The sequence below is a fragment of the Poecilia formosa genome, unplaced genomic scaffold (genome assembly GCF_000485575.1).
Source record: "Poecilia formosa unplaced genomic scaffold, Poecilia_formosa-5.1.2 Scaffold73, whole genome shotgun sequence".
Taxonomy (NCBI): domain Eukaryota; kingdom Metazoa; phylum Chordata; class Actinopteri; order Cyprinodontiformes; family Poeciliidae; genus Poecilia; species Poecilia formosa.
This window is the reverse complement of record NW_006800012.1, coordinates 2,072,535-2,098,132: the sequence shown is the minus strand read 5'-3', so window position 1 is coordinate 2,098,132 and position 25,598 is coordinate 2,072,535. Positions and strand designations below refer to the sequence as shown.

Genomic DNA, 25,598 nt, shown 5'->3' with positions numbered 1-25,598 from the left:
CCATGCTTGACAGTGATTAGATATTATGCTTAAAACCTCATATTTACTTCTCCAAGCATGTCACTGAGGCCAAATAATAGAATAATCCGTCTCCTTAGTCCAAACAGGTATTTGAGTTTTCCCTTTGGAAAGGTAGGTTTTGGTAGGAATTTTCAAGCAGCATTTTGTTTCTTCGTCAGGACTCTAGTAGGAGGCAAATGCTCATGAAGTTCCTGGGACTCTAATCATTGACTCTGGTGTTTTCATTTTACCAGGCTTGAGATTTGGTTAACCGTCTCAACCCACTATGTTTCATCTGAGGGAAGAATTTGGATCGTCACAAAGTAGTAATGCTTGAATACCAAACTTGTAGCAAAGTATAGTTATTTCAACTGTACTTTTCTAAGGTAATGGTTGCAAAAGGCTTTGCCAACTTGTGTAAGCTCCCTGAAGTTCCCAGGACTCTCCAGTTGTTGTAGAAATGTTTTATTACAACAATGAATCTCGTTGTTGGCATTTTCAAGGTTTAAGACATTTCTAAACCTTCCAATTCTCGTAAAATAGCTTCAATTCGATGCATAATCAACCTGCCTTTAGAAAAGAGCAGCTAGAGTAAATTAGAAAAATTCCTAAATTAATGTGACATTCTTGTCCATAATGAGACTGAATCTGAGCTTTTCCAATGTCCTTGTTAATTACATGACATCACAAGGTTTATCTAAATAGTTTTTTTTTCTAGTTTGACTGAAGCAAATGTTGATTTATAATGAGGATTTGGAACCTTTCGTTGTTCCATTAGCCCCTGAACAGTTCTATCAGGCAGCTGTGCCTCCACTAGAGCCCTTCAGATGGACGGATCTACAGCAGGCCGGTGAAAGACTTGACCTACTTGTTCTCTCAAACTGCCCTGGAGGCTAACCCCAGATCAGCTCCCCATTCACCACATTACTGGTTTATGTTCTGCAGGCTGATCGTGGTGACAAATCAGGTACGCCTGGTCAAACTGTGATTGCCCCAGCGACGCATAAACGGCCCCTGGCTGGCTATAAGGTACTGACCGGTCCTCAGATCTGGCAGCTTTAGAAGCAGATGTCGAGTGTTGTGTGGATGTGAGATTGATGGCCAGGCGCTGAAATGGTTCTGAAGTCGCACTCCCGTGCACCCAACAAAAGGGAAATAAATGTTTAAGCAGGTTTTTCAGCCCAGAAAATGTGAGATGATCATAAATTGATAACGATATAAATTGTTTAACTTGCCGTAAATAGCTCTGAAAAACAGACATCTTGTCTTTTTGCTTTTAGTTACACGTTCCAGATCAAACAAGACATTTTAATTTCAAAGATGACATGAGAAAACACACTTCAGTTTGTTTTTTTTTTAATCAAGGTTAAATTTTTAAGTGGAAAATGGCCTTGTGTTAGAACAAAAGTAACTGAGTCAATAAAGTTAATGACATGTTGCACCATCCTTGGTGAAAACAACTCCCATCAAGCTTTTTTGATAACTGGTAGTGAATTATAGAATGTCAAGTAAAAATATGCCACATCATTTCAATCTGAATTAAGTCCATACTTTGACTGTGCCACTACAAAACCTTTGCTGTTTTTTGTTTGAGTCACTCAAAAGTGGACTTAAGGTCCCGAACTGATGAAAGGACATTCACCGTCAGAATTTTCTGGTGCAAAGTGGAATTTATAGCTCAAAGTAGCTCAAAACCATCATACTACCACCACCATGTTTGACTGTTGGTATGAAAACCACTCTTTGAAAAGCTGAGCTAGTTTAATATCTCACCTTCCAGTGAGCATCATCATCAAGATGTCCTTTTTGTAAATGTGAGACAAGTCTGTTATTTCTGGTTAGGATTGGTTTTACCGTTGGATTTTGGCTCAGTTTCTTCCTCACAGTAGAATGATGTTCTTCAGCGTTCTTTTGTGACCTCCTGGAGGAAGTTGTTGATGTGCTCCTGGAGTAATTTTAGCAGATTAATCACAGTTATTCATACTTCATAAAGGGAGATCACGTTCCGAGTTAGAGCCAGTTTGCTCTTAATAAAGCTGTTTTGCTTAATAAATGAAATCGTTGTTTGAAAACTGCAACCTTTAATCAAATTATCTTTGTCTGCCAATAACATATGTTTGATTACTTGAAGAAAAAACTTTGATACTACACATTGTGTTTGATGAAGAAAACGGCTTTTGAGAACATTCACTTCATGTAATAAGGCAAACAAGACGGATCAAGTAGAAAACGAGCGATTACAGCTGGTTAGAGCCTGAACGTAGCTGGAGAGCAATACGGAGATAGGAATCGATAAATACAAACGTGTTTCTTGTGCAGTTTTGACAGCTTTAAAGGACTGATTTTAAAAGCACTCGAGGGAACACGGGAGAGAAAAAGCTGCAATGTTTATCTTTGGGTCAAGGGTCCGGCAGGAGGGGGGCCTCGGACGGAGAGGTCTTGATGAAAGAGAACGAGGAGCTGGCACATCAGCCTGGTTAAGGATGAGAGGATTTTCTCCTTTACACAGTAGGACGCCAGTCGCTGACAGACACTCGCACACACACGCCGAAACACAAACACACTCGAAGCCCTGTTGAGCCGTTCTGCAATCAGCTCTCCCAGAGAGCTGCGGCGCGGCAGCAGAAAACAGTTACTTAGCAGGGGAGAGACGTTTCTCTGCGGTGAGCCGCCGAGTGTTTTCATCTGCCCAGAAGCCGGCGTGTGTGTGCGTGTGTGTGGTGTTTAACCTGAGATCAGTCGGAGGACGCGGACAGGATCACTGAATGATGGCTGAGTTAGCAGAGAGGAGCAGAGCTTTGTGCTTATCTCTGGAAACCCACTTGTGGACAGAGTGAAAGAGCTCCAGGGCGAGTGTGCAGAGAGGTCTGCTCAGGTGCAAGACGGTTTTAGAGGAAGTGTGTGAGATCCTGACTGGGCTGGCAGATTTAGTACCAACGAGCTGGGAGGACTGGAGTAAAGGGCCATAAGAATCATGAATAGAAAGAACTGCGTCGTGTATTCAGTGCCGTATAAAACTATCCAGATCCTATGAATATTTTTACACTTCCTCGCATAACTACAAATTCTTTTTACGCATTTTATTTGGATTTTTGTGAGAGATCAACACAAAGTAGTTCATAACTTCAAAATTGAGGATTTTTTTTTTTGCTTGTTTTTTAAAGTAAATGATAATCTAAAAAGTGTGGTATGCATTTGTCCAGTGGTGGGAAAACATCTGATAGACTGCTAACACACTAACAGTAAAGCTAATTTTTCATTTAGCGCTTTAGCTAACTCTGAAAACATTTTGAGCGCTTAGCTTCCTCTAAAGTAACATAGTAAGGTAAATTCTAAAGCGCTAGTTCACCTGGCTGTTTTGTAAAATATCTGTTGAATAAACTTTGACATCTTTGTTAACGTTTTGGTTATCGACTTTTAAGGATTCCTTATGCTCTTATTTTGAAGTGGTTGAACCCGGAGCAGTTCCACTTCCTCTGCTCATGTTCTCCAGGTGTGTGGCGTTGCAGCGAATGACATTTTTCTGTACCCAGAATGCATTGCTGTAGAGTTACAGCCTGTCGTTATACATTAAACAGTTTTACTACTGTTCTCTGTGTTTTCTGACTGAAGCCCAATAACAGGTCGAAAGTCGGTTATAATATAACAAAATGTGAAAATATTCAAGGCTTATAAATATGTTTTATATAGTTGTATCATTTCCCTGTCCATTTCCATCTTGACTTACTAATATGCGTGATTCTTATGCATAATTTAGATCACAAAATAGAATGTTATATATTTATGACATAAAAAAAATTGTTTATTTCAAGAGTATAATAGTGTAAAAATATTCCACAAGTATGAAAGCTTCTCTCAAATGGGATTTGATATTCAGGATTTGTTGCTACTATTGACCCCATTACATTAGCTGCACTCTTGTCTTTCATTGTTAAAATTGAAATATTGATTAAAATAAGCCTTCTAACCCTCCTGGGAGTTGTTAGCCAATATATATTATCCAACACTTTTCTTTAGAGCCATCCAGAAGGACCGGAGGAACCCCTAAAAGCTGTATTAAAATGTATTCATCCACAAAACGCAGTCTAGAGTGGAGCATCTGCCTTTTGGGCCGATGACTCTGTGTTAGAGTGCATGGCATCCATCATGAAGCATCTAAGCATTTAAAGGGGAAATGAGTTGTCATTGGGTGCTTCAACATCATCCATCCTCTTGCGACTAATCTGGGATTGAGAAACAGACCGCAGATGCTTCATAGAGGGTTCTCTCTCTTAAGCCACTTTGGCCAACTCAAATCACTTGGTAACCCCAAGTCTTTCCCATTCCAGTCAAGAAACATTGTCCCTCCAGTTTGTCTTCTGGGTCTCCTCTCAGTGGGTTGTACCCAGGAGCCATCCTAACCACCTGAACTGGCTCCTCTCAAAGCAGATAGGCAGCAGATCAACTCTGAGTCCCTTCTTATCTTTAAGGGAGAACCCAGGCACCCTGTGGCGGGAACTCATTTCGGCCACTTGTATCCTCAGTCTTGTTCTTTTGTTCCCCATCCACAGCTTGTGGATAGATAACAGAGGAAACATAGATTAAATGGTAAACGTCTTCGCAACAACACAATGAACTAATCCACCTATCAATGTCCCACTCAATTTTTTTCTCATTTGTATAGAAGACCACTATGTACTTAAACTCCTCCACTTGGGTCAGAATTTTGTCCCAACCTGGAGAGGGTACTTTACCCTTTTTCAGCTCAAAACTGGAAGATAAATTATGGATGACAACACTAAGATCTTATGTCTGCCTGTATGCACCAACAATTTCCATTGTCAATGGAGAATATGTGCTGTTCTACTGGCAAAAGCGGGTTGAACAAACTGTTGACAAGGTTGAAAGATGATCACTTGGGAAATTTGCAAATTTCATACACCAGTGTATAAATCAATGGGCAACTTGTGAATTGCCCATGGTCATACTCATATGTGGTGGGCGGAAATGGAACCAAACCCACAACCTTTCAATCCTAAGACTGCTTCTGTTCCCAATAACACTGGATTCATCCATTGTTGTTTCAAGTAAGAGTGCACTGATTTATCGGCCGGCAGATTTACCGGGAGATTGGTGATCGGCTGATTTTTACATGTGTAGTTGATCTTATCCACGGATGTTATCAACCTCGGCAAAAATCTAAGAATAGGTCTAAAAATCAACCACTGTGCTTTTCTGTTCTCCCGTGAGAGAGGTTTGACTGGCAAACCTGCCTACCGGGTCCTGACTGCACATTTACAGTTAACAATAGTCACTCTATTGTTGCCAATTCAGCAACTTTCTTGAAATATTGAGCAACATTTCAGACAAAAGAAATAAAATTGCATCGGCCAAAATCGGAATCAGTCAGTTAGGCTTTTTAAAAGATCAGTAATCGGCAATCGGTAGAAAACTGCAATCAGTGCAGCACCCCTAGTTTCAACTTTGACAATCTGTACAGCAAGTAAATCCATCTCCAAAGAAACTGAAATTTAAGTGACCTCTCACCAAACTGGTAATCAGTGATTCAAGGAGAGCAACTTTTCTTTTTTCTTTCTTCTAAACCTCACCACAAGGCATCGTCTAATAGTCCGGAGGATTCTGCAGCCAGTCATGCGTAAGACAATGAAAAGGGCAAGAGAAATAAAATGAAAAGAGAAAGGAGGAGCCTGGGGATCAATGGTACGATGGAGCACCGCTAATAAGGCTAATACGGAGTTTGCCTGGGGGGTTCCTTAGAAAAGTCAGCACCTCCAGTAACTATACAACAAAGATAATGATGCTGAGGTATTTGGAGAGCTTACTCTGTAATGTCTGCTGCCAAAACCTTTGAACAAATACACTCTTAGGCAGCTATTGTGCTTTAATGAGGAGTAATTAGCTTAAAACGGCATGTGGTACATGAGAAGTAATGTATGGAAGAGAAAGGACAATAAAGAAGAGTTGGGGAAATTACCGCTTCCTCCATCGTCTTGGTCATTGCAACATAAAAACATAACAGACACATTCAGTTTTGATGCATAAAACTTAACCAAATGTCCGCAGGCATTCAGTTCTGTGGAGGACAATCATCTGAAATAACAGTGAAAGGACGTAAACCAGCGAAATACAGAGGCATTAAAGAAGGGCAGAATATCCAGACAGCAGAGATAGAGAAACGCAGACACGGAGACGTCTGCGAGAATGGATGTGACAGAGACAGACACTGCAGGTGAAATTGTATTTTCCTTGATGCGCTTCAGGAAACACAGAAACGTGGAGGCACTTCAGAGCGGCGACAGGTGCTGATTCAGATTTAATGTCCTAATATGTCAAGGTTGCTCCCGGAGCCTGACGGCCCGCGGGAAGAAAAATCGAGAGTGTCAAAATAAAATGTAATAAGACAGAACACCTAAATGTAAAGAAAGGGGAAAAAATAGAGTACATAAAACAAATCTGATTCCTGAGGAAAAAAAGGGGCCTTTGGAATAATCGCTGATGAAAAGTTGAGGTGATTGACGACATTCGAGACAGAAATGCAGCACTGTGAAAGACTTTTATATCATTCCTCACTTCTTTAGCTGCTGATTTGAGGGACTCAGATTTTATGATCCTTTGAAGAAAAGTCAAAAGAAAGACTGGTTCTGTTTAAGATTCCTTTCTCTTTAAAGAGAGTTGGTCCTTTCCACTGTTGTGCTGTACTTGTTAAGGGCTGCAATGAACCTGCCACAATTCATACTCTGATATTTGTAGAAAATATCTTTATTCACAGATTTGTTTCATAGAGAATATTCTTAAGTATGTCAAAATAAATGCAGTTTGAGAAGCTGAAATATCTGGATGGAATGATACTTAACTTAATACAGTACGGCATTTGGAAATACCCGTTTACTTTGCTTGTCGCTGAATGGCAGAAATACGAAAAACTAGAAATTGGCTTCTGTGGTCTGGGAAAATATGTTCCCAGTGTGTGTAATATTGCCAGAAGTGTTTTTGAGAAATTTCAAGTACTTGGAGATTTAAGCTATTCACAAATGGCTGCAAATCCTTAACCTACAAACACTGGGGGAGGAGGTGTTACATATTCATGATCTGATTCTTAAAGAAAATGCAAACCAGAGGTTGATCATCACTCAGGTTCTCCAACTACTTATAAAGACAAATCTGTTTTCTTGTTAATCCATAAGCTATACCTTCGTCAGATTACAGATAAAGTTCCAAAATATTAAAATAGACAAAGAAGAAACTTAGCAAAATTTCACATGACTTCACTACATATGATATGCCATAAAAAAAAAATAAAAAAAAAAATAGACAAAAAAACAGTTTTAGTATAACTTTTTCTATTTTCTTGGAAACTGTACCCACACCAAGCTGAAATGATGCACTAAAGATTTTCACAAGTTTTATCAGACTTTCCCAGCTTACAGCATTCCTCATGATTGACAAGAACTGGGCTGAGGAACATGTAAGGCTCAAACAAAGCTCACACAGCACAGATCGGTGGGTCGGCAAGTCTCAGATGAGGTGGAGGACAGTTACCATCTATATTATATGCGCCCTGACAAGCTGGTCAGGGAGTGATTTCCGGAGAAAGCCAAATGCTGAGACAGCCAGACACATGCTGTCTGAGTGGATCAGGGCTGAAGAGCTGGACAAGGAAACTGTCGACATTCAAGATTTCCCAGGGAACCCAACCAAGGAACGACCGGAGAGCGGTTTGGACTGAGGCCAACGTCCCGACCTGACAGGAGAAAGGATTGAGCCGTAGCTCCCCGCGAGAAACATGTCAGAACTTTCCATCATCCGTGGCAAAGTAAATGCGAAGAAGAACTCGGCGACGTGTTTTGATTCCTCAACGGCATGAGCTATCGTACACGTTTGCCTCTTTGCCAGAGTATCACTCACTCCTCCCAAAAGACTTCGCGGCAAACTTTGTCCGGACCAGGCTACGGCTCTGGGTCAGGAGCGATGGCGGCTGCCTATGTTCTCTCTCTCTCTTTGATAGAGCTCAGGATGAGTGGGAAACCTGTGATTCATGGCCGTAAAGGTAATTGCTAAGACTGGTGTTGGAATACACCACCATGAGGCGGTCACCATTAGCGCTAAAGGTGATTTACAGTGGACAAAAGTAAGGGGAGGGGGACGGTCGTAAATACGGCAAGACGGATTGAGCTTTCAGCAGCAATCACGTTTATTGCTCCACGATGATAAACATGAAACATCTTCCAGCTCTTTGATACATAGACAATGATCCCACTAAAATACAAAAAAGAGGGTTATGGGGCGGGGTCCCTCCCATCTGCTTCACACATGGATGGCCCAGAAGCGCTGACCTCTTTCTGGCTGCCAGAATCCTTTTAAAAAAATGACCATTCTGCTTGACTGCTGCCGTTTTATACAGACCAGGCCACATATTGGTGTCATCTGTCTGTTTATTCCACCCACTGTATTTTTTTATAGTGGTTTATTGGTATGGATGATAAATCTCGGGGAGTCTCAGCTATATCCTTTATGGCCATCTGCAAGGTCCTGATTTCGTCAAAGCCTGGCTTTACAGACTGCAGAATGGACTGGAGGGAGATATAGTAAATCTTTTGAAAAATAGCTTCTCTAACAAAAAAAACATACACTGTTTGGTTGAGAGAGGCTTGTGTATTGTTTATTGTGAATGATGAATGAGGTTATAAGTTCAAAGCGTCCCCTTTGGAGGTTTGTGGTTCTGCCGAGGTTTACTCGCAAGAAAGCCAGGCAAACAGGTGGGGCGAGCGCTTCAACAGGATGGCAGCTGCGATGAAGAAAAGCATGAATCTGGAGCAACAGGGGAAACTAAACAAGCTTTTATAAGCTGGATGGCAGCAGGGGAGAAAACAAAGGCAATAACTGCCGTGTCTAGCAGAAGTGAGGGCCACGTTCGGCCCGTTACGTGGCGCCCGCGGGGTGGCATGCACATCAGACAACAAACACGCAGGATTTGTTATTTTCTGTTCTTGAATCCGAGAAATGAAAAATATTGTGGAAAAAGATGTGTTTATGCTAAATAAACAAACATTATTGAAGGGTTTCTGACTTGAAATTAAACATGTATTTACAAAATTGAACGGGTTTCTCTCTAAGAAAAAGAATCAGGCTTGACCTGACGACTCAAGACACTGAAACAAGATAACTTTTTTAAAATAGACTTTGAATAACTTTGGCTTTCTTGGTGAAAATAATAGATCAAATCCGGCCTGGTTGTTAATTTAAAGGATTTCTCAAACATGCATAAAAGAATCTAGGTTTGTTTTTGATTATTTAAAACCATAACATGATGTAAAGCTAAAAAAAAGTAAATTTTACATAGTACTGCCCCTTTAAGAACATTAAATTGACATTAACATTAAAGAACATTAAAACCTCATGTGTATTTATGTACATTTTAAAAAATGAAATGCCTCCTTCCAGGTTTTAGATTTTGGTTCTTGACATCCTTCACTCTAACTCTGTTACACATAACAAAGGTGCTCCTTGCTCTGCCCGGCCTCCCCCCGTCATTCCTTACTTCCCAAATAACCAAAGGAGCACGCTGTTTGACTTTGATGCCTGCCTGCATTCTTGGCACCACTTTATCAAAGTGCCATTTGCAAAGCCAGGGGTCCTTGAAGGCATGTCTGAGAGCAATCCAACAAAGAGGCAAAGTGCGGCGCCGCCGCACGCCGTGAGGACAGACGCGCTTTGCAGAGGCAGAACTGATCGGGGCCGGACAGCCGGGGACTCACCAAAACACAGACGAGCCATCCTGCTTTACAACTGATTTACTGATGCTGCGATCGCCCATACAGCATGATGAGAGTCATTTAGGTAATTTGCATTAGAATCAATATACATGGAAGCAGAAGTTGCTCAGATGTGGCCTGCTTTTATGTTCTGCCTCGGTGACTGATGTCTTAGCAGCAATTGGCAAATTGCATCTGTGAGTGCCTCCTACACTGCGAGCAGTCTGAGCAAGCAATAAGCAAGGATCCAGTGATTCATGCTCGGTGAGGGCACTTCACAGTGGAGCATAGTCTCTTCAAGAGCACAGAACCACTGGAGCATAGCTATTAGGAGCAGAGTGCTGCCTCCACTTGAAATCCTGCTTGAAAAGCTCCAGCAAGTCCCCTGACATCCCAGTTTTGCATCTATTTTTTTCTCCCCCCACCGTTTGTACCGACAAAATGACACGATACTGCACCGAGTGTATCACGGCGGACTTCCTTCGGCGGCGTAGCTTTTCTGAAAGGTCAGAGTGGTACTCTACGGCCGAGATGTTTACCTGGGGACTGCGGTGAGTAGTTGACCCGGTCCGATCAGCTGTTGTGACAGTTTGACTGGATCTTTTTGGCAACAACCAGTGAAAAAAAGAAAGTAAGAGAGATGGAGGTAGATATTCACTCTGATTCATCTACTGGACACCGTGTTCACGGACACGAGGCCTCCGTCAGGAGCTGCGTATCCTGCCAGGCGCTCCAAACGCCTTCCAGGGACGCAGCGGCACGGAAAAAACGACGTCCGTTTCCGAGATTAATGTGGGCCAGCGAGTAATTTTACACGTTCATGTGATCAAAGGAAATATAGGCCGCAGAAGGAAATCAGATAGGATTACATGCAGCGCAATAATCTACTCATCTAAAGAAACAAGGCCTTTCTTAAATCTCATTTCTTTACAATAAGGTTTTTCATGTTACTAAATAAAGCCAGAGTTCAGAAAAGAAAGGAATTATCAGAAGGGCAAAGAGAAATCAGGTTATTCTTGAGAACACAGTCTGCTTTTCACATCGTAGATTTATTTTGAAAGTATTCGGACAAGCTTCTCTGGACTCTTTCTCCCAGGCTCTCTTTGCCCTCAGGGTCAGGTTTTTATCCATCGATCCAGTCAAACACTGAATCCATAAAATGCTTTTTAAACTCATGTTTTATTCTCATGCTCAGCCCCTGAATGACTGAAATTCTTGAAATGATTTTATTTTCTACTGAATAAAACGTGATAAAAGAAAAAAGAAACATTACTTACTACTTACTACTATAGTAAAACCAAAGCTCTGATTCGAAAGTGTTAATACAGAATGAGAAGAAGAGAAACCGAGGACAGGAACAGTGAACGTTTGTTGTAAATGTGCGGAAACCTTTTTGTTGCTTGGCAGCAGTTTCAGAACCGAGCTTTTCATGTAAACATGGATTTATTTACATTTTGTTGAATCACCAAATCACAGTTTTTTGGTAGAGCTTCAGCAGCTGCGTTTCCATTGACAACAACAAGCAATTTGACATTTTGAAAACAAATTTGCCTCGTGGAAACTACGGCAATTTTGAAAAAAATTGTTTTTCGCTAAAATGATTTGGTGGTAGGATGGGTTTTTAATAAGTGTATCGAAATTGATTTATTTTGCAAAACTGCAACGGAAACACTTTTTTCACATCACATGAGTCACATGATCAACAACGGGATGTTGCCACTGGCGCAAACCACGAAGAAGACAGTAAGTATTTGGAGGATGATGGTGCTGCATGTTTTTCTAATGAAACTTATTACCATGTGATTTTAATTTACTTTATTTAATGGAAACACTACAACTCCTAAATTGTTTTTTTTTTTTTTTCAAACATTGGTTGCATTTCGACTGAGTTTTGTGCACATTTGTAATGGAAACGCAGCTAATGACAGTGAAATACAAACATGTTTAACCAATCTTCCAACCGTTGAGACATTAACTATAAACAATGCATTAGCATGTATAAAACCCCAGGACATCTGCAGAACACCCGACAAAACATCCACTTCTTTAAAAGGAAATGTTCTATTGATGTGTCTGATGTTTAATTCATCTCTGGAGTAGCAGGAGATAACTCTGCACTAAAGCAACAATTGACCTTGTTTTGCTCAGTAAACAACAAACGTCTATAAAAATGTGTTTTTCCAGCTGAATACGAACCCAGAACGCGGTTCTGTCGAGCAGCCAGTCTCTCTCCCTCGTTGGTTGCGACGTCTTTAGTGAGACCTTTCTTGTAGCCATCAACATTCTCCGACAATGATCTGAGGACGGCTGCCTCGCTCCTCACTGAGAGGTGTCAAATGTTTGAGGGCTTTCTCGCAAGTTCAGTTCCTTTCAAGTCACCCAAAACATCTCTAAAGGATAAGTATCTGAGCTTCCACTCGGAGTACTTTCCATTTCTTACTTTTCAGTCGGTCCTTGGTGGTTTTATAAGTCCAGTCTGGCTCCAGCTTTAATGTTTTGTTTTTTTTTTTCCTTACGCTGTGTTGATGGTTAGTTGGTCAAACCTGCTCTAAAACTATCCGCAAATGTCTGACACTTCTACCTTCATGGTTCAGTTACTGTTCTTGTATCTGGGTGTTTGAACTTTAAACTCATCTGTCAAAAAAAAAAAAAAAAAAAAAAAAAAAAAAACATTAATGCAAAAGTTCTGCGGTTTCTTTTTACCTGTCGTAAACTTCCATGTTGAAGATCATATGATGGAGTTTAGCCATTTACATAAATAGTTTGTGTGCTGACTGTACTATCTTTACACACCTGTAAAAAAGATCAATCAGGGAAACATGTAACTTGACTATAAATCAAGTTTAAGTCCATTTCATAAGTTTGCTTGTGTTATACTTTAAAAATACTTCAATAAACTAAACTCCCACAAACTGACCCACAAGTACTTAGTATACTATTATTATACCTAGATGTACAACTGCTGTGAACTTGAACGTAGAATTTATAAAAATTAAAATTACCTTAAAACAGTATTTTCATGAGATTTAAAATGTCCCCATTTAGCTTAAAGTAGTATTTAGTTTACGTTCTGGTACACTACAAGTCCATGGTCCTTAGTATACTTGATATACTCAGTTATTCTTATTAAAATGAACTCCAAATAGTTACTTTTTTGCAAAGGAATCATCTATCTAACTTTATGAACAGATCAAGACATTCATACTTTTCATCATCATTCAATAAATTACAGACTTTTAAACATTTATTTCCTATTACTAAGCACTACAGATGATACAAATACACTTCAACGAAAACAAATCCGGTTTTGAAGGCTGATCGGAGACGGTACTTTAAGGACGAACGGCTCGACTTACATGAAAACCCAGCGTAATTAAAAGAAACCGCTCTCTAAATTCATCACCCGCTCTCTCTCTCTCTCTCTCTCTCCCCCTCTCTCTCTCTCTCTCTCTCTCTCTCTCTCTCTGAGGGCCCCGCCTTCAAAGAGCCACGGTAACGGGGATTTGAGCTGAGCGCTCCATCTGATTGCCTTTGGGCCTGCAGGAAAATGTTCAAGGGCAAACCTAAAAACAATAGAGCAGAGACTGTAAGACGCGCCTTTGATGTCTCCTGAGGGAGTAGTGTTGGATGTATAACTTATGACCAGAAGACCTTTCATTGATTGGCTGGACAGAAGCAAACAGTAACGGGTGCAGAAGATTTTTTTTGCGATGATATCAGGTATTGTACTCTGATGCTTTGTTACTACGTTCGGCAATTTAATCCTATTCTTTTGACCTTTGACCTCCAAAGAGAAAGTCAGAGGAGCTCCTCATACGCCCACATGGTTGCTGGGTGACAGAGGTGAGGCTCTAAGCAACCCGGCCCTACGCTTTTGACAGGGAGCTTGAATTAGACCAATTTATCTCAGTAACCGACGGAGGCAAGAACCCGGGAACGATCAGCCAATCGGGAGCGACGCTAGCTAGATTAACACTCAATCTGGAAACGCTGCTATGAGAATTTAAATACAAATGGATGGAAAACTAGGAAACTTAAAAAAACCCCCACAAACTCAATTTTTGATTTTAAGAAAATGTTGGCACTAGGATGAGGTGGTTTTTCAGCCAGATCAAAATTGGTTTATTTCACAAAACTGCACAATGGAAACACTTATTTTTGTCTCTCATAAGTCACATGATCCACAGGCAAATATTCCCTTTGGCGTAATCCAGGAAGTAGAAGACTACAGGAAGTGGTTGGGAGGATCATGGCCTGGCATGTTTTGTTTAATGACTGATTGTGCGAACAACGTTATTCCCGTCTGATTTTAATTGCGTTTCTTATTTAGTGGAAAGGCCAAAATCATGTTGTTGTTGTTGTTTTTTTTTGGGGGGGGGTTTACGTTAGAATATCAACAAATTTGTGTGCACATTTATAATGGAAACACAGCTCATGTTTGCAGCATCTTGCCTGGGGGAAGGAAGAAAAGAGAGAGAGTGGACTGGAGCAAAGTAACTTATTTATTTCAAACATGATAGCAGTATAAAATAACACATGAACAAGGAATGTAATCAAACTTAAAAATGTTTGAAACTCCTTTACAGCACCAAAAGAACGACACGAGAGCTGGCTACTTGTCATAACAGCGGGGGGGGCCGTGACGGTTCCCCCATGGGGTCTATTGAGCACAGCGCAGTGTTTCCACCTGTCCTAATCAGGTGTCACTCTCTGCCATTCAAACACGCACACACACACACACACACACACATTTCTCCACAAACACTGGCTCAACTCTCCAACATCCAAGTGAAGCGTTTTCATTGTGCAGTCTCATGTTTTCACCCGCCGGTCCTCCCTGATCCTCCGGGGTTGTAAAATCTAGACGCCGTCGCCATGAAGGACGTCCATCTCTCCGCAAATAAAACGCAGCTAATACGCCTCTTAAACGTCGAGCGAATGAGTTTACGGGGCCTGTAAAGCCGCCCCGACTTCACCGCGGCCCACTAGGTTCAGTGCGATCTGCCGGCCTTTACTATTAATACCTCCGGTGAGGGTACGGCGGGAAGGAGACGCCATTAAAAGAGCACTGGAAGGGTTTGACCTGCAGGTGCTGCGGGTGGCGTGGAGCCTCTGAGCTTAAGCAAAGCGCTGCATGGAGACGGTTATATAAACGCCACGGGACTCGTGAGTCAGAAGCAAGAAGGGGAAAAGGTTTTTTTGGTTTGTTTATTTTTACTTGAAAGGCTCCGATGTAATAAAGGTCTGCTTTTTGTCTGTTTAAACATGAACACATATAAAAATGAACTGGCTGGGAAAAACACTTTTTCTTTCATCTGTTTTCATATTAATCTCTACGGTGTTAAAATGTATCGGTCTAAAATAAGCCTACTTGTAAAGAAACAGGCCTATGGGTAGAACTAATAAACTACTTCAGATGTAAAAACAAATTAAAAATGAAGTGTGTTTCGGATGGGAATACGACTGGAGTGCAGAGCGGATCTTCCCATAAAAATCTCAAATAAAAAAAAATATTTTTAAAAATGCCATAAAGAGCCTTGGCAACAAAGAGTAGGAATTATTTATACTTACTAAAACTTTCTTCCAAGAGAGAAACTCAAACCATCAAACACAGAATGGATATATTTTAAACTTTTATTTCTAGTATAATAGAAAATAAATCCAAAGTTTATTTTTCAGAAAATTTGATTACTGCAAACAACACACATCCAATGACAATACTGACAAGAAAAAAAATCCAGATTTCCCAAAAATTAAACCTTCGAAAACCCCAAATTTGATGAATTGATGAAATTGATTCATTGCCCAGCCCTGATTAAAATCTTGAACGTGCAACAGATAAATCTACAGCAACCAAAATCTCTTTGGAATGTTCCAACAATTTGTCATGTAGGCCTACAGTGGGTGGCGAGGTCCATGCAGATACTAGCAGGGTGTACCTAATAAAGTGTCCGGTGTGAGTATAAGCAGTAAACAGACTTCCTCTGTTTTCTTGTAGGGAGAAATCTCTCGCAGACTAAGCCACATATTTTTCTTTCCTTCATAGCCGCTGTTTAGACCCAATTAGGGATCCGTCTGTGGTGCTGACAATCGTCTTCTTCCTCCTCCGGTTCTGATTTAAAACAGACAGAGGTGACCGTCTCTCCTCCAATTACAGAGAAAGCGTTCTGAGTCGGGGGCGCAAGTCAGTTTCATCACCTTGATCCCTCATCGTTGCCGGAAACGCAGTGGAAACGTTTGTTCCCGTCCCTCGAACGGCTCTACGCTCCCGCCCCAACGACGGCGCCACAACCAGACGTAGGCGGTCGTCTCATCTGTGAAACCGTGTTCGAAAGCATGCCGGCCGCAAACATTTACGCCTGAAATTTGCAGACAGCTCGCTCCCCGACATGTGAAGTAATAAGTTAAGAGAGTTGCTGGTGTCAAATCAAAAGCGATATCGCCTGATTGAGAAGCACTACAGGGCCCTGAAAGCTGCAAGGGAGCGAGAGGGGGGTGGGGAAATGATGGCAACATGAAAAGGCTAAATGGGAATGTTGTATGTCAGAACCTATCTGGGAAGATCAAAAAAGTTTGAGGCGGATAAAAGCTGAGCCAGGATCAGGACGAGGTGGTAGGAGCAGAGCTGGAAGGTTAAGTGAATTCCATCAGTGTTCAGTCTGAGTGCTGAGAGCTACGACTGCACAGCAGCTGGACGCCAGGCCGCTGTCTGCAGGCTAATAACCTGTCAAGATCCACCGCAACGCACATGTGTGTCCACGCACGAAAACACGACAGAGGGAGGCCCGAGGTCCAACAGCGGAGCAACAACCAGCCGAAGACATTATGAAGGCAGAGGAAATTACTTCAACTCTCTTGGCACTGCCGCAGTCGACGTGCGCTGATTGTACATTTATTTGAGGGCTAAAATTAGCTTTGGGTTATGAATCATGTGAGCTGGGACTCAACAGGAATGGATTAAAAACACAGTTTGTGGATCAGTAAAACCGTTAGATCGTTTCTTACAAGACATTGAAGGTGCATTCACACCAACCCTGGATAGTCCGTTTAATCAAACTAGTTCGTTTGCCTATAGAAATCTGGGAAGACGTTAAGCCATAATCAAACTCTGGTCTGCCTACAAACCCAGGTTTCGGTTCGGATGAAGGGAATTCTGTGACACGCAGACCAAAAGCAGGAAGTGGACTATAGCGCAGGGCATTCTGGATAAATACAACCAGAACAAACATGTTGGCTTCTTGTGAGGTTTGGCCAAAGGCAAATAGCAAATTCTATTGTTTTTGCCAAACTGCGGATTGATTGAACTTATTTTGATCTAAAGGAGGAAAGGAAAAAGTTGAAAACATAACCTTTAAACTTGAACTTTGTAATATTATTGTGTTTGCTTCACATCCTTCTTTACATTTCCTCGTTTAAACCTGGCCATGCTGTGCCTGTTATTTAAGCGCTTCGGCTCGGTCGGTTTGTGGCTGATTGCTCGAGACGGTCGTCACCCTTCCAGCCATCTGAAGCCGATGACGGGAACATAAACCCGAACAGTCTGACTCACAGCAGACTGCTCTCTGCACAGCTGACTGTAAATGAAGCAATTAATTCCTCTGCGCCCGGCTCTGGGGAAAACGAGCCATCCGGACCACCTGTGAGTCTGTGTGTGTCAGGAGGCCGGACCCCCAGTGACTGAACAGATGTACTTGTTTGTGGAGAAGAGGAAACTGACCAAATTCAGGGGGGAGGAGATTACAATGACTATAAAAAGTATTCACACCCTTTATTGCTTTTACAAATCAACCGTGAGAAACAAAATGTGGCATTTTTCACAGAACAAAGTCCTTTAAAACCAAAGTAAAAACGGATTTCTTCAAAATAATGAATGAAGTGAAAGATGTGTTTAATTTGAACATGGAAACAAATTGTCCTCCAAGAGTTCAATGTTTTCTGCAATTGTGTTTGTCAAAACAGAATAATTTGGGCTAATTCTGTTTACAGGCGAGTGAGATAATTAGTAAGCAACTTAGCTAGCTAGCTATTTGAAATAATTTTAGAAAACTAATGACACATCTAGGGCTGAAATGATTCCTCGAATGACTGGAGTACCTCGATTATTAAAATTCCTCGAGGAAAATTTCTGTGTCTCGAAGCTTCGTTAAAGTATGTTTCATTATGTAGCGCGCCATGTTCTGCCCGGATCATTATTTGTGGTGGGCAGCGCTAGCAGCATGGTGTTGAATCGTGCGCCATTTTGTCAGGGTTTGGGGGACAAATAAGGATTGTTGAATGTTGCAGTGCGATGGTTGGACTACGACAGCTTTAGGAATGGCATTGAGAAAAAGAGAACAATTCCTCGGATAATCGTAAAAATATTCTATAAAGTAATTGATTAGTAAAATATTCTTTTCAACAGCCCTAGACACATTTAATTATTTAACTTTATGTTTGTTAAATTACATCTTTCCATTAATGTCCAACTAGATAGCGATCTAGACAGCTAGCTAAGTCTAACTCAGTCCAGCTATCTGTCTAGCTGGGCAGCTAGCTAGGTAGCTGGATTGGATAGATAGATAGCTAGACATCAGTATGTCAGCTGCTGTCAAAGCTGGCTAGCAGTTTTTTGGGAATCTCCATCATGTGACATCAGTAAGAGAAAGAGGTTGTTGGCCAGTTATTAAATGGGTTAAAGGCTGCCGTGTTGAGCTCATGGACTCTTCATCTGGCCCGTCTCGTACCTCGCAGCGCGCTGCCTAACCAGATGGGATCCCTCCGTCAAACCTGTTGCACAATCATGTTTGGCTGAAGTGGCAGCTAATCAAATCAGTCCGTGTCCTTCCCTCCGCCTGGACGCTGCCTTCATGGCTTGATGGATGTGGACGTAAATTTCATTAAAAAGTCGTTTCCTCTCTTTTTCCTTTTTTTTTTTTTTTTAAAAATAAGCAAAGGAAACCAGAACACTTCAATCAACACTGTTGTGTCATATTCAATCAGCAGGGATTGAAACAGGATGTGTGGATAAAAAACGTTTAAGCCTGCGTTGTTGGTGTAAGTGGAGATGGAGAACGGCGGCGCTCAGTGCCCGCAATATCTCCTAATTATGGCCCTTAGATTATGGGATCCGTTCCTGCCTGACAACCGGCAAATTGAATTGCCCCATTAGCTCAGAGTCAAACATCTGAAGGGTTCCAAAGTAATTTGAATCAACGAACGATCTAAAACCCAAACAGAACATCCACAGAATAAACGCTTTAAGCTCTTAAAAGCTTAATTTTCAGGAAATGGTAATAGAACTGTGGTTAAATATCTCCCTCTGGGGGAAATAAGGAATATAAAAGTTAATTTAAGACACTTCTCAGCTGTTTCCACCTTCCTCCTCTGGTCAATATTTTTTTTGTGATCTCATCAGCATGTCAGCTGCTGATCGGTGGCAAAGTTCCACTTATCTAGATTTTATTATTCAGGAGGACTCCTCGGTTGGACCGGATGAAATTTTAATGTCTTGAAAAAGAACTGGGTTAACAAAAACAAGAAGGGGGAAAAAAAAGGCATGTGAGGAGAATTCATATGTGGCTCTGATGTCTTTGATGAATCATTGATGACATTACTCGTCCAATGAGCAGGAGGAATGCTGATTTGATAAATAATGTAAATAAAAAGGCAATCCAGGATCAGATAGTTAAGAAATTAGCTGGGAACCGTTTGGCTGAATTCACCTCGACTCGTTTGTGTGCCGAAATTAATATTTTAGCAATCAAAGAAGAGGCTAAAAGGTCGCCTGTAATTTCATTTTTATTAACATTCTTAGGCGTTTATAAGGTTCACACCTTATAAAAGTTTTTCACCAGGATCCAGAATGATGAAAACTATTCAACATGGTGATTCTGTTGATCTGACTGAGAACAGGAGTCATGTCTGAGGTTAAGGTTTGGTTGAGTATCTAACATGGTTACACTGAGGAAATGTGACTCAAACTGACCTGCAACTCACCTGGAAGAGGAAACTACAATCAGCTTCATCTCTGAAAATGTGTGTTATAGTTATATGGAAGCGTGTCAATTCAAACTAAAATATATAAAAACTGTGCAGTTAGAGCACATTTAAAATGTAAGAAAACTATTGTGCATATTTTGTATATTGTAGCTTATTAAAATAGTATATTGTGTTTACATAAAATGTGCAAGTGAATAGAGTAATAAAAAAGTGAGGTGTATATTTGGGTAGCATGCAGTTTGAAAAGTCAAAAATTTGCTCAAACAAAAACTCTGACATTTTAGATTGATATAAGAAATTTTCTAGGAAAAAAAGAAAGAAAAATAAACCCAAAAAACGTCCGTATTTCAAAAGTCAAACTTAGTTTTTTGGCAGAAATGTTCTCCTGTATTTTTCTACCTATAACGGCCATCATATTGAGGCGTCAATCATCTGCACTGCATTCATTTTGATCACCTTTGGTCATTAGGTGTCAGAACTGTTTTCTGCAACAGTTAATACTTAGATACTAATAAATAAGGACCAGATAATTCAGCATCTGAGTAGGATTTGAAAAGTAAAAATGTCTTTTCGAAACATTTAAGCAAATAACAGTTTCTTTTATATAATTCTTTGTAAACTTGAGGCTTCGTTTAATTTCAGGCTTTGATCATATTTCTGTAAAGCAAAAATAAAACAGAACAAAGCATTCTTGCCTGCAATTATTTATGTAACCCAACCTGTGTAGTTAAGGAGTAGCCCCTCTGGGAAAAACCACCAAGTGGAACGTTGTTACTTATTCAGGAACGCCGTTTGGATCTTTCTTTATTTTCACCGCCGAGAATTCTGCCCCCCCCCCAGTGAAACGTTTTCAACTTTTCTCTTCCTCGTCTCTTCTGAGTCAGTACACAGCATGAAGGTGATCATGCTGGTCTCTGTTTCATCTGACACAGATGGTGTTTCTGGATTTCAGTAACTAAGCCAGGAGGCTGTACTGATAGCCGGACTCTCTTCAAAGACCGCTTCCACTGAAACCCGACCCCCGCTCAGCTGCTCAGGTACAACACGCTTCAACCCAAACACTCACCAGCTCTTCCGTATTTGTCCTGATGGTGACCAGGAGAAATAACAGACACAGAGGAACTGGTCAACAAAACGGAATCCAGAAGACCTGCGGTCCATGACAGTACCCCCCTCCCACATCCAGCCCTAGTAGACAGACGTACGGTAACATCTCGTAGATTTATTCTTCTACTGCCCGATGATGCATATTCAACGCATGCCAAGGATCACATTGGAATTACTTTGCTGCCATCTAGTGGTCATAGCTATGCTAAATTTACTCAGTTATGCTAGTTTATGCATAATTTACCCAATTTTGTCAAAATTGATATCTATTGTTTATGTTTTAAAGTTGAAGTAATTCATTTTGAATGCATTTTAAAGTGAAAATTATGTAGAATTATGAATTTTGAATATGAATACTGAATTTATGTAAAATCAACTTTTTTTAGTTTTACATCATGTTGTACTATTATTCCATCGTCAAAAACAGACCTGGTGTGTTGCTTTGACTCTTTAATGGATTTTTAAGAAATCCTTTAATCTCCCATAGCAACCATTCAGTTGTGCAAAAGGCCTGGGGCGCAGTTACTCCGAGGAGCAGCTGCATTTCCAAGCTCCGGCCTCACAGAGCAACCAGTGACTCCCCGGCTCAGCTCCTTCAGAATAGCCAGAAGCAATTAGCAAATACCTGGTGGAACTGCACATCTGCCAAGCTCATTATACGAGCTACTTCTCAGTGCAAAGCTGGTAAAAACATTGTTGGAGTTAATAGAGGAGGCATGTTGTGATGACTTCATGAAAACATGTTTTAAATTATTTTTATACATAGTTACAAATAAATCCAGATAGCAAGGGATTGAAAAAAACAAAACAGTATCGCAACATATTGCTAAAATCTATTCAGCGAAAGAAAGAAAGAAAGTAAAATAATAAAAAAAGTAAAGCAAAAAGAAAGAAAATGTCACAGGAATAGTCAGGTCCATTCTTATATTTGCAGTTCAAACTGGTCGCCTGCTGACAGTTTTCTAGAGAACGGCTGCATTCTTCTGGGACCTTGGTAAGCTTTGTGACAAAAATGTTTCTTGGTTTCTAACTTTCTAACTTTTTGTATTGTTCGTAGGGAAATTGTCAGAAGCATGCCAAGTATGTAATAATGTCACAACATACTTTTTAGGCATCTTAAAACCTTTATTTTCCTGAGGAATCTTGCTTAGCTGTTCATTTCCTGTATGTTTCAGTTACAAGAGTAGAAAAATGTATGCAGTCTGAAAACAGGAGGCCTGTTAACAGCTTGGCGGACAGACAGCACCATGAGGGGCGCCGATGGGTCCGGGCCGACAGGGAGGTGACGGGTCTGTGGGCCGACATGCCCCGGTGTTGGATCACATCAGACTCTGGCTAAAAGTGAGTTTCAGGAGGTCGTACGGAGGTCAACACATTAGCGCCTAGGACCACAGAGCGACCCAACGCGAGCAAGATGTCATGAAAAGACAAGCCGGACATGCTGGTGTGCAGCCTGACGTCAGGAGAATCAAAGGCACACGGTGAATGTGACTGTCAAACTGAGAAAAATGTCTAAAATCTTTGCTGTTAAGTTAAAATGAGCTACATGTGTTTCATTACATGTTAAAAATCTTTAATCAAAGAAATGACGAAAGTGAGCAAATATTCAGCTGTGCAGGTTGCCAGTCCATTACAGGACAATAGCAGCCATGTTTGCATTAACCATAAAATTACAACTACAGACCAAAAACATTTAAAGTCAATCCAGCTTTTTTTTCTGTATCAGATTGGCCGATATGAAACCTTGAATATCGGTATCAGAAGTGAAAAAAGCAGATCGGTGCATCCCTACCCAGGCCTGGAATGTTAGCTTTCATTGTTGTTGATTGTGAGTTGGGGTCTGAAATTCCACAGATAAGTCCGTTTTCCATGTAGGCATGGGATTCGTCTGTAGGTGTTCAGGTGGGAGGCATACGTCGAAGATCATCCGTATAAATGCCGGATTGCCAATATTTTCCAAGTGGAACATTTCGTTTTGCTGGCAAGCCAAGCCGACTCGTGCTCTCCGTCTGTGATCTCCATGCCTTAAATTTTCCACGTGGGCCGTCGCCACTCTCCTGTCTCATCCATGCCATCTTCTACTTCCTTCTTCATCTGTATGTTTATGGCAACATCAGAGGATTCAGTTTGGCCTTCTGGGGGAAGAATTGTGTGTTTTTTAGAGGCTAGACAAACTGGATAACACTGAGGAAAGCAGATATTTATAGGTTAAAGTGATAGACTGCAGATGTAGCAAAGTGGAGACTCAGTCAGCAGGAAGTGAATGTTTGACTTAAAACATTGAATATCCTTCAAATAGAGTTTCTTTTTCAATGCTGATATTATGCAACATTATACATGACTGTATTGTAAAAACTGGCTGTTAGTGGGACATTATACAGTGTACTCAGCTGTAACAGGTAAAAGACTGCTGACTGCCAGCATTTAGTCGGTCCTCGACTTGGAAAATCTTGGTATGAATACCAACCTCAGTCACGGTTCTGTTTACTGCTCAAACTAATTCAAAAGTGGGTTTAGAAAATCATAAAGAAACTATTTAACTCTGAAAGTTTTTCAGTGAAGAAATTATAGCGCCTTGCCAAAGTATTTTTTGGCCTATATCGCCACTAGTTTTGCTGATGTATACTGAAATTTGTATTCATTTTTCCTTAATTTCAGTATGGTGGTGTATTATGCAAAATTGACTCCTTTGACCTCTATATTGTGCTATAACATTATGACCTCAGTCAAAAACATACCTAGAATGTTGCTTTGACTCATTCATGCATGTTTGAGGAATCCTTGAATCTCCCTTGGCAACCATTCAGGACAGCATCGTCTGTTCCTGCATTGCTCCGCCTACTTCCCTTAAGCCCCGCCCATTTCTCCAAAGCTCCACCTTGAAGATTCAGTCCCAAGCTGAGTTCCCCCCGTCTTTCTCTCTGTCAGATTACTGTTAAATAAAGGCCACTAGTGCCAATTAAAAGTTCTTAAAAAATATGATTTTTGAAAACCTGTGAAAAAAAAAAAAAAAACTTGTAAAACAGAGAAGTTTGGCTTGAGACAATTTTTTTTGAAAAACTGAAATTTTTAGATTTCAAGCTTATAAAGTTAAACATAAAAATTAATAGTGTTTAATCACAGCGCTAGAATGTAAATAATCAGATTATTTGCATAACTGATTGGCAGCACTAATTTTTCTTTGTTTGTTTTATTTTGCAGTTTAAGTTTTGCTACCACAAAATTTTCATTGGCCTGGTTGACCGTATGAAAATGGGTCAACCAGACAAACCAGCCACTGCTATGAACTAATTAACTAGACTCTTAGATATTTAAGATTTAAGCCAACTATATAATGAGAGGCCTTAATGAATTATACCAAACATATTGAACATAAAGGTAATGGAACTTACCAAAAAACTATAACATGGATTAAACAAGTCAACTGCACTAAACAAATCAACATAACTTCTTTATATTCTGTTGACATTGTTTACTGGTGTTAGCTTAATACTTTAAAATTTCATGGAAAAACAAAATCACTGACTAGATCATTTAATTGCTGCTGAAGGATATTGAAGCAGCAACTGTATCAAAAACATCTTGCAGTAATAAACCTGGTCCTTTTACACTTCTGAATCACAGATGAACCAAAGTCTGGCTGCGTGCGTGTGTGTGTGTGTGTGTGCATGCGTTCCAGACAGAAACCTACGGCACATTTTAAACGTGTCCTCCGTCACTTCACACTGCTGTGAAAAGATAGAAAGTGGTTGTGAACGGTGGGATGAAAGAGGAAGGTCACAGTCTGCATTTCTACAGAAAAGGAGTCAAACTGTTAGTGTTCTTTGAGGTATTTTAATCAAGTTTCAAAGGCCTTTGCATATGAGACATAAACTTGACTTAAAGTTTCCTTTGAGTAACTTTAATATTCTTTTTTTTTTTTTTTACTTCTCTCACTGATTCCCGCTAACCTTTCAATACATCAAGGTTTTTTTTTTTTATCTACTTCATGACCTTGCATTTAGAACTGAAGGCCCATTGTGTGGAAGTGAGAGAAAGTTTAAAGCAATTATAAAGAAAAGGTTCCATCTTTGATACATGAAAAAAAAATTTAAGTAAGTAGTATAATTTTACAGCATAATCAAGTAATTATGCTAACTTCAGTTTATAAAAATGTTAGATATATCAAAAATGATGTAAAGGTAATGTAACCCCTTGAAATTGGGTCTCTGTCTCTTTAAGAAACTCCTACTTTTTCTGAAACTCCGCCTCCAGGAAGTCGACACAATATGTCTCCTCTATTAATCCTTAAGCAATGTTTTTACCAGCGTTGCACTGAGACGTAGCTCCTATAATGATGCTCAGTTCCACCAGGTGTTTGCTAACTGCTGCTGGCTAGTCTGAAGGAGCTGAGAGGGGGAGGGGCTGCTCTGTGAGGTGGGTGTTTGGAAGCTGCAGCTCTGAGGAGGAGCTTTGTCGTTGTGCACGGCAGATTGGTTGCCATGGAGATTAAATGATTTCTCAAACATGCATGAAAGAATTAAAGCAAAACTCCTGGTATGTTTTTGATGATGGAATAATGTTATAACATGATGAAAATCTCAAAAAAGTCAATTTTGCAGGATACCGCCCCTTTAAATTTCACAGCTTTTTCTATATGTGGAAAAGGTTTTGAAAGTAATTAAAAGTTTCTCATTTTAGTATGGTTGAAAGCCGCTGCAGCATAATGAATTGTAGCTGACAAATGGAGGGCAGTTAGTGATTACGTTGCCACATGGCGGC

General features: G+C 40.5%; 1 protein-coding gene across 3 annotated transcripts in view; it reads right to left on the bottom strand.

Annotated features, from left to right (window-relative positions):
- Positions 1-25,598, bottom strand: part of sorcs2 (sortilin-related VPS10 domain containing receptor 2) — a 299,117-nt gene that overhangs the window by 149,974 nt on the left and 123,545 nt on the right. The window lies entirely within an intron of this gene.